The sequence below is a fragment of the Mirounga leonina genome, unplaced genomic scaffold (genome assembly GCF_011800145.1).
Source record: "Mirounga leonina isolate KUSES-001 unplaced genomic scaffold, KU_Mleo_1.0 Mir_170, whole genome shotgun sequence".
Taxonomy (NCBI): domain Eukaryota; kingdom Metazoa; phylum Chordata; class Mammalia; order Carnivora; family Phocidae; genus Mirounga; species Mirounga leonina.
Genome location: NW_023270433.1, coordinates 46,460,519 through 46,470,021, shown reverse-complemented (window position 1 = coordinate 46,470,021; position 9,503 = coordinate 46,460,519). Strand labels below are relative to the sequence as shown.

At 38.8% G+C, this 9,503-nt stretch overlaps 1 long non-coding RNA gene across 1 annotated transcript in view; it reads left to right on the top strand.

Annotated features, from left to right (window-relative positions):
* Positions 1–5,062, top strand: part of LOC118018066 — a 23,907-nt gene extending 18,845 nt beyond the window's left edge. The window contains exon 3 of the long non-coding RNA XR_004681315.1: positions 4,961–5,062. This is a non-coding gene — a long non-coding RNA (uncharacterized LOC118018066). The remainder of the gene's footprint in view (positions 1–4,960) is intronic.
* The last annotated feature ends 4,441 nt before the right edge of the window (positions 5,063–9,503 follow it).

Sequence of the window (9,503 nt, the reverse complement as noted above, 5' to 3'; positions counted from 1 at the left end):
TCTTTCTTTCTTTCTTTCTTTCTTTCTTTCTTTCTTTCTTTCTTTCTCTTTTCAATTTATTTGTTGCATGAATGGGATTGTTAGTTCTGGAGTTTTCTGAAGTCTGAGCTTTGCAGAATGCTTCTTCATGATGACAGTTAACATTTTTCTCTGTCACCTGTATTTCTTGTAATTTATTATTTAGATCTAGAGTCTGGATGTGATTCAAGTTGGATATTTTGGCAAAAACACTTTATAAGTAGTATAAACTTCTACCAAAAGGCACATAATCTGGTTGCTTCTCCATGATTATAGCAGCCATTGATAATTATTTCTTAAATCTATTATTTCCTTAGTGGTCACAAAATGGTGGCATTCTAATTCTACCATCCCTGCTTCATTTAATAGCTGAAATACTTCTATAAAGAGAAAGCTTCCTTTGCTATCTACTTGTTTGCCCTCAGGTATATATAAGAAAGACAGGGGAAGTATTCTATTTTTAAATTTATTTATAGGTTTTAAAACTAATGATTTGAGCTTCCAGCATCTTTCAGAGGTGACTAATGATTTTTGAATTATTGTAAACTTGTGGATTTGAACATAATTGATGTGTTTTCATCCACTATAATTATCATTCCTATTGATTCTCAAGGCCTGTCTTTGGCCATTGAGAGCCTCTGCAAGTTGGTTCCTGAGACTTTTAATGTGACTCCAGTAGTCTTTGACAGAATCCTTGATTTTTGGTATGGCAACGTATTCCAGTTTTATCTTATACTTTTCATGTACTATATATAGAATCAACCATTTCTCCAAGGAGCATTGATTCTTTTTAATGGAGAATGGTATTTAAAAAGTACATTGTCAGTGCTGAGGACCTTATTGCCACCCAGCAGGCCATGATATTTCAAGGCCTTTATGTTTACATATAAAACATAAATTTAGCTTCTTTGCTCAGAATATTTACACATATTTTCACTTACATGAATGTCCAGGGGGTTGTTGAAAATTCAATGGTGTGAGTCTTTGGGCCTATCTTTGAGCCCAGAGGGCCCCCAAGTCATTGTTACAACAAAAAATGCCACCAAAAAATATCCAAAATACCCCATAGGGTGGCTCCCTTAGAAAAATCACTGATTTCAATGACACATGGATAGAGGGAGATGAGATCAAAGGGATGATTTCATTATAAAATAAAAAATCTTCTGCTTTACGATTTGTCTACCTCCCTTCCACACACCCCCAACTGGATCCAGACTTTGTGTGTGCTCGGGAAGTTTGAACTTCTTCAGGTGTACTCATGGAAGTATACTGCACTCAGTTCAGGCATAAAATCATTTATTTCTTCATTTTATCAAATTTTATCTTCCCATTGAAGCTTGTTCTTGAATAAAGTTTTCCTTTATTGTTAAATCATGGCAGAGACCCCACTTAAAAACATTAGGCCAATCTTGGCCTGTGTACCTTATAATACCAGTAATGTACAGTTCTTGTTTGCCAGAAATTTCATGATGAAAGAGCCTTCTCAAGTTGAAGAGAACTCAGTAGGCCATCACATGCCGAGGGGGAGAGCATCAGTATCCAAACATTACCTACTACTGAAGTGACTTTATGCTAAAGTTAGACATGTTGAATAACACAGTGATATAGGAGTCAGTAATTATTTCTGAAACTAAGTTGTGTGTATCCAGACTTCTCTCTCTCTTATTTTGGAGGACTGGCATTAATATTAGGATCAAGTGCATCTCACAACCGTTACTATTGTAAATTGAATATTGAGAGGGGGAATGAGAGGTTGAGTTAGTGGAAAACATTGTCTCAAAGTAGAGAGAGACTCTGTGAGCTTAATTTCTTGAAAATATGCTGAGGGGAACCTGGGTGGCTCAATCGGTTAAGCGTCTGCCTTTTGCTCAGGTCATGATCTGGGGTCCTGGGATCCAGCCCTGTGTGGGGCTCCCTGCTCAGCAGGGAGTCGGCTTCTCCCTCTCCCTTTGCCCCTCCCCTCCGCTCATGCTCTTTCTCAAATAAATAAAATCTTAAAAAAAGAAAATATGCTGAAAAGAGCAACAAATTGAGAATTTTACTTCATCTTAATTTTCTTGTGAAGATTGTTATTTAGCATAAGTTACACATTTAATTTGCTTTTTTCCCCTCACAAATGTGTTACTTCTGAACTATGTTGAGTAATCTTTTTTTTTTAAGATTTATTTATTTATTTGAGAGAGAGAGAGAGAGAGCCCACGCACGCGTGCTCGTGAGCAGGGGCGGAAGGGGCAGAGGGAGAGGGAAAAAGAGAATCCTCAAGAAGACTCCCCTCTGAGAACAGAGCCAGACATGGGGCTCAATCCCAGGGCCCCAAGATCATGACCTGAACTGAAATCCAGAGTCAGCTGCTCAACCAACTGAGCCACCCAGGCACCCCTATGTTGAGTACTCTTTCATTAGAGATAATTGATACATTTCTGATAAAGTGTATTTTCTTTCCAGGGCTCTTGCATAAAACCCATCCTAAAAAATGTAGTGATTTTTTTGAAACTTTTTTTAATTTTAGGAGGCTTCTTTGTTAAGAAAAAAAGCCATGCGCGTGCACACACACACACACACACCTATACACATATCTCAGCAGAATCAATTGGCTTGAAGATCTGGTAATCTGATATGCTGTGGATCCAGTCCTGCAGTCAAGCTTTCATCTTTATGAGTCATTGTGAATTGGAACCTGAATTTTTTTCTCATCTGAAATTGTTGCTTTTGTGTAGATCCAATCACACAGCACAGACCCAATCAAAAATTAACTTCTGCATGGCCCAAGAAACTGCATAATCAGATGTTAAGATCCTTGGAAGAGGAATGTTATCTCTATTTCCATTCACTCCTCACTCTTCCGTAATCTGGCTTTCACACAGAATTAGTAACCAATTTCACACAAAATCAAGTAACTAATTGCCAAGGTAACCAATGGCTTTCTTCTTGCTAGATCCAGTAATCCCAGCCTCATCTCTTGCAGTTTCTTCTGTGCAGCTTTGGATCCTGATGAACCCTTTTTTCTTGCTGTTCTTAACTTTCTTGCTTCTGATGAAGCTGTTCTCTCATATATTACTGATCACATATGTCATGTATGTGATGTAAATAATACCAACACATTTACATCCTTCTAAAAATATATTCTTAATCTACATTTAGTTCATCCATGTTTTTAGTAACAATGCTAAAATAAAATCTTGAATTATTAGCTAGTAAAATATTTACTTATCCATTAAAAATTGGATATTGAATCTCTCGTAAGTATCAGATACTATTTGCTAGGTACAAATGATGAGCAAGTCAGAAACTATTAATTACAAAAGATGGTAACTTCCATGAAATAAAAGCCCTGGATGCTATTTGAATGCATAATGAGAGTCTGGTGGTCAAAGAGATGGAGGGTGTTGAGATCTGCAGGATTACATTGGTATTAACTAATCAAAGGTGTGGGTCAGTAGTTGCAAGGAGGAACATTCCAGGTTGAAGGAATTGCATGTGGCAACCTCTGGGGTGGGACAAAGCATATGCATATTGAAGGAACTGTGGTTGGAGCACAGGGATGGAGGAGGAGAATATGGCTGGCTATAGTTGGAGACATAAGCACTGCAAAATCCTGTAGGGCTGTATAGGCCATCTGAAGCCTTTTTATCTTTATCTTACAAAAAGAAGCCTGGGGCACCTGGGTGACTCAGTCAGTTAAGCGGCCAACTCTTGATTTCAGTTCAGGTCATGATCTCAGGGTCCTGGGATAGAGTCCCTCGTCTGGCTCTGCGTTCAGTGGGGAGTCTGCTTGAGGATTCTCTCTCTTCCTCTCCCTCTGCCCTTCCCCCACTGGCACATGTGCCAGTTCTCTCTCTCTCTCTCACTCAAATAAATAGATCTTAAAAAAAAAGAGAGAAGCCATTTATGGGTTTGAGCAGAGAAGCGATATGATCAGATTTTTAGTTAAATTTAAAAAATCACTTTCCATGCACTTTGGAGAATGGTTTGGAGAAGCTAGAATGGATACTGGTGGACCAGTAGTTCAAAAGATAGATTATGGTACTTTGGACTAAAGTGTTTGCACCTAAGATGGAAAGAAGGAGAAACCTTTAAGATATATTTAAGAAATAATTTCAACAGAGTTTAGCAATAAACTTGAGATAACAGATGAGGAAGAAGGTGTTAGGCAGGTTTGTACAACTGGAGAGGTTGGTAATTATGGTCACCAAAATAGGGAACACTGGATGAGAATGCAGTTTGAGGTGAAGATGATGGGTTCAGGATAGAGAGCTTGAACTTGAGACATGGTGATATATCCAGATGGAAATATTTATTGTTAGAAAGATGGGTCTATAGCTCAGAGAGGAGTGCATATTCCTAATATGGACTAATTTATACTAATAAATGAAGAAATGAAAATTTCTGGCACAAATTTTAGTATAGAAGATTAGTTTACTTTTCAATTAATTCTGAACATATTCTACCAAAAAAATTTGATAATATATGTTGATACCACCTCTTCTGTCTCTCAGTTTGCTCATTCTGAAGACATTTTTCATAATCCTTTACATTGTTAATCCTGTTTTATTTAAAAAATTGCACATTCAAGATTTTCTTTGATTACTTGTATATAAGGACCAGTTCCCAAGACATAAACATAATTCAAATTCAAACTTAGAATAATCTACTGAAAAAAATTCAGAGAACTAAATGAAAGAAAAAAAAGCCAGGAGAAAGCATTTACTACATACTGTTCCTGATAAGAGTTTCTTCTAAAATTTATCTCTCTATATTCATTCTTACCAAATGAGAGAAAAATAAGCAAAACAATATTATTAGAAAATAATTTAAAAATAACATCCTTTCTGAATGAAGAATTTTTTCATGGTTGTTCTTTCCTATGTACAAGCTGTGTTGATTATTCCATTCATCTGTTAGCTATTCAGCAAATATTTATTGAGCATCTGTTATGTCCCAGTCACTCTTCTAGACCCTTAAGATACATCAGTGATGGTGGGCGGAGCAAGATGGCGGAGGAGTAGGAGACCTGGATTTCGTCTGGTCTCAGGAATTCAGCTGGATAGGGATCAAGCCATTCTGAACACCTACAAACTCAACAGGAGATCGAAGAAAAGAATAGCAACAACCCTCTCATCAGAAAAGCGACCACTTTCTGGAAGGTAGGACATGTGGAGAAGTGAATCCGAGGTGATATTCGGGAGGATAGATGGCGGGGGTGGGGGCCTCCGTCAGCCACTTCTGGCAAGTAATAGAGCTGCGGAGCACAAAATCCGAACTTTTAGAGGTCGGCTCCGCTGAGGGAGGTCACTCCAGTGGCTAAGCAAGGGGTGGAACCCTTGCGGGACAGTGTGGTCTCAGGACCCTTAGGGTCACAGAAATACCGGGGGTGCCTGAGTGCGGCAGAGCTCCCAGGTATCAGAGCGGGGAAGCCGGCTGCAGAGATGGAGCCAAGGAGTGGGCTCTCAGCTCGGGGTTGCCATAGACCATGATCTGGGGCACAGTCGGGCCACTGCTCCTCCAGCAGGGACCCAACAAGTGGCAGATCCGGGCAGACTCCCCTTCCTCCCCCGGGAGGAGCGGCACGGGAGCGCACCACAGGGATCTGCTGGGTTTGGAGACTCCACACAGGGTCGGGTGCCAGAGATAGAAACGCGCGGTCACAGGCCGGGTGAGCATGGAGTGCGGCCGGACACCGGGGAGACGGGAGTGACTGACTGCTTTTCTCTGGGGGCACACTGAGGAGTGGGGCCCCGAGTTCTTGGTTCCTCTGGGGCGGAGATTGGGAGGCCAACATTTTCACTCTTCTCCTCCAAAGCTGTACTGAAAGCTTGCAGGGAACAAAAGCTCCCAAGAGCAAACCCCAGCAGATTATTTGGCCCGGACTGGGCAAGGGCGGGGCAATTCTGCCTCCAGCAAAGACATTTGGGAACTACGGCAACAGGACCCTTCCCCAGAAGATCAGCGAGAACAGCCAGCCAAGACCAAGTTTACCGATCAATGAGAACAGCAGAACTCCAGCACTAGGGGAATACTGCACATAGAATCCATGGCTTTTTTACCATGATTCTTTAGTCTTTCAAAGTTAATTTTTTTAACTTTTTAAAAAAATTTTTCGTTTTCCCTTGTTCAACCAGCATCTTATCAATCCCTTTTTTAAAAAACATTTTTATTTTTCATTTTTAGAGTCATATTCTATCCCTTCATAGTAGTTACCCTTATTTTTGGCATATATATATAAGTTGTTCTCTCTTTAAAATTTTGAGATACAGTTTCTTCTAACAGATCAAAATATACCCTAAATCTCTAGTGTATGGCTTTGTTCTAGTCTCCTGCCTAATCACATTCTCTCCCCCTTTTTTCTTTTTTTTTTAAATCCTCTCCTTTCTTTTTTCAAACAACTTCTTATCAATTCCTTTTATAAAATTTTTTATAATTTTCATCTTTAGAGTGATATTCCATCCCTTCATCATATCAACCCTTATTTTTGTACATATATAAGTTTTTCTTTCTTCAAAATTTTGGGAGGCACTTTCTTCTAACAGACCAAAATGCCCCCAAAATCTAGTGAGTGGCACTGATCTATGCACCAGCCTGATCATATTTGATCATATTCTGCTTTTTTTTGTTTGTTTGTTTTGGTCTGTTTTTGTTTGTTTTTATCTTTTATCTTTTTCTTTTTTTTTTCTTTTTCTTTTTTCTCTCTTTCCCTTTCTTTTCCCCTGGCTTCAGGTCTTTTCTGATTTGTTTAGAGTATATTTTCTGGGGACGTTGTTACCCTGTTAGTATTTTGTTCTCTTGTTCACCTATTCTCCTCTGGACAAAATGACAAGACGGAAAAAATTACCTCAACAAAAAGAACAAGAGGTAGTACCGACTGCCAGGGACCTACTCAATACGGACATTAGTACAATGTCAAATCTAGGGTTCAGAATCATCACTTTAAAGATACTAGCTGGGCTTGAAAAAAGCATGGATGTTATTAGAGAAACCCTTTCTGGAGAAATAAAGGAACTAAAATCTAACCAAGTTGAAATCAAAAAGGCTATTAATGAGGTGCAATCAAAAGTGGGAGTGCTAACTGCTAGGATAAATGGGGCAGAAGAGAGAATCAGTGATATAGAAGACCAAATGATGGAAAATAAAGAAGCTGAGAAAAAGATAAACAACTACTGGATCACGAGGGCAGAATTCGAGAGATAAGTGATACCATAAGACAAAACAACATTAGAATAATTGGGATCCCAGAAGAAGAAGAAAGAGAGAGAGGGGCAGAAGGTATATTGGAGCAAATTATAGCAGAGAACTTCCCTAATTTGGGGACGGAAACAGGCATCAAAATCCAGGAGGCACAGAGAACCCCTCTCAAAATCAAGAAAAATAGGTCAACACCCTGACATCTAATAGTAAAACTTACGAGTCTCAGAGACAAAGAGAAAATCCTGAAAGCAGCTCGGGAGAAGAGATATGTAACCTACAATGGTAGAAACATTAGACTGGCAAAAGACCTATCCACAGAGACCTGGCAGGCCAGAAAGGACTGGCAGGATATATTCAGAGCACTAAATGAGAAAAATATGCAGCCAAGAATACTATACCCAGCTAGGCTGTCATTGAAAATAGAAAGAGAGATAAAAAGCTTCCAGGACAAACAAAAACTAAAGGAATTTGCAAACATGAAACCAGCCCTACAAGAAATCTTGAAAGGGGTCCTCTAAGCAAAGAGAGAGCCTAAAAACAACATAGACCAGAAAGGAACACAGACAATATATGGTAACAGTCACCTTACAGGCAATACAATGGCACTAAATTCCTATCTTTCAATAGTTACCCTGAATGTAAATGGGCTCAATGCCCCAATCAAAAGACACAGGCTATCAGATTGGATTAAAAAACAAGACCCATCGATATGCTGTCTGCAAGAGACTCATTTTAGACCCAGAGACACCCCCAGATTGAAAGTGAGGGGATGGAAAACCATTTACCATGCTAATGGACATCAAAAGAAACCTGGGGTGGCAATCCTTTTATCAGACAAATTAGATTTTAAACCAAACTGTAATAAGAGATGAGGAAAGACACTATATCCTACTTAAAGGGTCTATCCAACAAGAAGATCTAACAATTGTAAATATCTATGCCCCTAACATGGGAGCAGCCAATTATATAAGGCAGTTAATAACAAAAGCAAAGAAACACATTGACAACAATACAATAATAGTAGGGGATTTTAACACCACCCTCACTGAAATGGACAGATCATGTAAGCAAAAGATCAACAAGGAAATAAAGACTTTAAATGACACACTGGACCAAATGGACTTCACAGACATATTCAGAACATTCCATCCCAAAGCAACAGAATACACATTGTTCTCTAGTCCCCATGGAACATTCTCCAGAATAGATCACATCCTAGGTCACAAATCAAGTCTCAACTGGTACCAAAAGCTTGGGATCATTCCCTGCCTATTTTCAGACCACAATGCTTTTGAAACTAGAACTCAATCACAAGAGGAAAGTCAGAAAGAACTCAAATACATGGAGGCTAAAGAGCATCCTACTAAAGAATGAATGGGTCAACCAGGAAATTAAAGAAGAATTAAAAAAATTCATGGAAACCAATGAAAATGAAAACACAACTGTTCAAAATCTTTGGGATGCAGCAAAGGCAGTCCTCAGAGGACAGTATATAGCAATACAAGCCTTTCTCAAGAAACAAGAAAGGTCTCAAATATACAACCTAACCCTACACCTAAAGGAGCTAGAGAAAAAACAGCAAATAAAGCCAAAACCCAGCAGGAAAAAAGAAATAATAAAGATCAGAGCAGAAATCAATTAAATAGAAACCAAAAGAACAGAACAGATTAACAAAACTAGGAGCTGGTTCTTTGAAAGAATTAACAAGATTGATAAACCCCTGACCAGACTTATTAAAAAGAGAAGAGAAATGACCCAAATCAACAAAATCATGAATGAAAGAGGAGAGATCACAACCAACACCAAAGAAATAGAAACAATTATAAGAACATATTATGAGCAACTCTTTGCCAGCAAATTAGATAACCTGGAAGAAATGGATGCATTCCTAGAGATGTATCAACTACCAAAACTGAACCAAGAAGAAATAGAAAACCTGAACAGACCTATAACCACTAAGGAAATTGAAGAAGTCATCAAAAATCTCCCAAAAAACAAAAGCCCAGGGCCAGATGGCTTCCCAGGGGAATTCTACCAAACATTTCAAGAAGAATTAATACCTATTCTTCTGAAACTGTTCCAAAAAATAGAAATGGAAGGAAAACTTCCAAACTCGTTTTATGAGGCTACCATTACCTCGATCCCAAAACCAGACAAAGACCCCATCAAAAAGGAGAATTACAGACCAATATCCTTGATGAACATGGATGCAAAAATTCTCACCAAAATACTAGCCAATAGGATCCAACAGTACATTAAAAGGATTATTCACCACGACCAAGTGGGATTTATCCTTGGGCTGC